The sequence below is a fragment of the Callorhinus ursinus genome, unplaced genomic scaffold (genome assembly GCF_003265705.2).
Source record: "Callorhinus ursinus isolate GAN/ISIS: 27379988/994484 unplaced genomic scaffold, GSC_fseal_2.0 scaffold57, whole genome shotgun sequence".
In the NCBI taxonomy this organism is placed as follows: Eukaryota; Metazoa; Chordata; class Mammalia; order Carnivora; family Otariidae; genus Callorhinus; species Callorhinus ursinus.
The window spans coordinates 3,373,882-3,376,019 of record NW_027397119.1 but is presented as its reverse complement, the minus strand read 5'-3'; the positions used below and the strand labels follow the sequence as shown (position 1 = coordinate 3,376,019).

General features: G+C 33.3%; 1 pseudogene; it reads right to left on the bottom strand.

Moving 5' to 3' along the window:
* Positions 1 to 491: 491 nt before the first annotated feature.
* LOC112811147 (large ribosomal subunit protein mL42 pseudogene) lies at positions 492 to 1,786 on the bottom strand (annotated as a pseudogene).
* Positions 1,787 to 2,138: the final 352 nt, after the last annotated feature.

Sequence of the window (2,138 nt, the reverse complement as noted above, 5' to 3'; positions counted from 1 at the left end):
ATAAATATATTCTACATGTAGATATAGTAAAAATAGCTATTCTTTTTTATTCTACTTAGAGTAATATCATGTATGCATATGATTTAATATGAAACAATTTATTGTGATGTGATAAAAACATGGTATTTGGCATCTGAAAGATTGTGTTTGTTCATCACTTTGCCATTTACTATGTAAGTCATTTGAATTTGCTGAATCTGTCTAAAATGAAGATAATAAAATCAAGCTCATGTGGAGAGTAAATGAAATTATGTATATTAAAATACCAGTATAATGCCTGAAAAGTGATAGACGCTCACTACAAGGTGTTTTTTTTTTATGTTTAAGTTTAAATGAGTATCTTATTATTTATTGGGGCCTATGAGTTCTTGGCAAGGAATTTTACATTTAGAATTCTTTTTATATGAAGACATTTTATTATTTTGCTATATAACATATTAATGAATATACTCAGTTGCACTTTCTCAAATGGCAAATGAGACACAAGATAAGATCTTTTTGATTCCTGAAAGCCTCAGTATCATCTGTCTTTTGGAGGATCCAGTTTCCTACAATGTCTATGATACTGTCCACGAGGATACCAACAGTGCTTAGTAGTAAAGAACATTTTGCTAAGTTGTTCTATCATGGCTCCTTGCTCAAAGTGCTCATTTTTTTCTTCTAATATGGTTTTCAGCACTTGGTCATGTGTTTCTTCGTTATTATGCACAGGATCTGGCCGAGGGATAGGTTTTGTATGTTCATATGGAATGTCCACAGAAGGGTGGTAGCATACTATTGTCCTGCCATCTGATGTCAAAGCAAGCTCTACTTTGCAATTATAGTCATCTGGTAGAGAAGAAAATGTAGATTTATGACAAGCACAATATAAAGCTCCGTTTTGAATTGGAAATAAATGTTTCCAGATAGTTCTGTCTGATATCGCTATTTTACTGCTGCTAACGCCATGGTGAATCAAAATGCTTATTAGGTGGTGTGAAAGAAGATGATTTGAAGAGAAACTGATTTTAAAATCTTCTTCCAGGTATACCTATTTTCATCCCTGACAGCCGTTCACCGCGAGCCCACCATCTTACCTCAATCACATGTAGAATTTTTATTTAAAAGATAATATAGGGGAACTAAAGAGGCATAATCTAGATAATCTAGAATTACCGTGCAGTTTTAGTGCCCAGGCTAGCATTTATGTTTATAATTATGTTCGTGCTAAATGAAGGTCAAATCACATCGTGGCACAGTGTAAGAATGAGGAATTCACAATATAAATATTCTGTGTTGAAGATATAGTGGAAGAAATTATAAGAAAACTTTATTTACACTCAATTTAAAAAATGCTGTATTTTGATTTTTTAAAAACAGTCTGATGACAAAATTTGCAAGAATTGAAAATTAACATCACATTATTTTCTTATTTTCAAACTCCATTACTAATCAGATAACCACTTAACATATTTTAATAAAACAAAATGACAACTTTATACTCAAATAAGACATATTTACAATGTTACCTGATTCTTCATTAAAACTTCATCTGTACTATTCTGTATAATTTACATACATAAGTATTTTGAAAATTATTAATATAATTGTGCCTTTTTGAAAGCATTCTTCTGCTTAGGAGTAGATTCAAATTTGTTACAGAAGGATTATGAAGAAAAAGAATTGGGTAATAATTAGTTGCTGCTCTTAGAGAAAATGTAATTTTGCATCAGAACAGTAGCAGGGCAGACTACAGTGGTACCTTGAAGAAAGGACATCTGAATTTCTCTAATTCCTTTTTTAGCATGCTGTCTGTGAGACCATGACATTGTATCAAAGGGAGGTCCCATGAAAAAGGAGAGAGGGATACTTTTTTCCTGCAGAAGAAAGAATTAGGTAGGAAAACAAGGGAAGCAACATGCATTCTGATTTCTAAAGTCAGAAGGGGAAGTCATTTAAATAAATGAGGGCAACATAGTGGGTTGATGCTTTTGTGTCCACTTTCCATTTGGGAGTGGGAGAGGTGTTTGTCTTGAATGGCACTTCATAGCAACAAGGGATAGCCAAATCAAAATAGACTTGCTGGCAGTCTGGTCAGGCAGGTGGATGTGCTGGGACTTTGTTTCCCATATCACTCTTGGGCTCTGTGTGTGGAATGG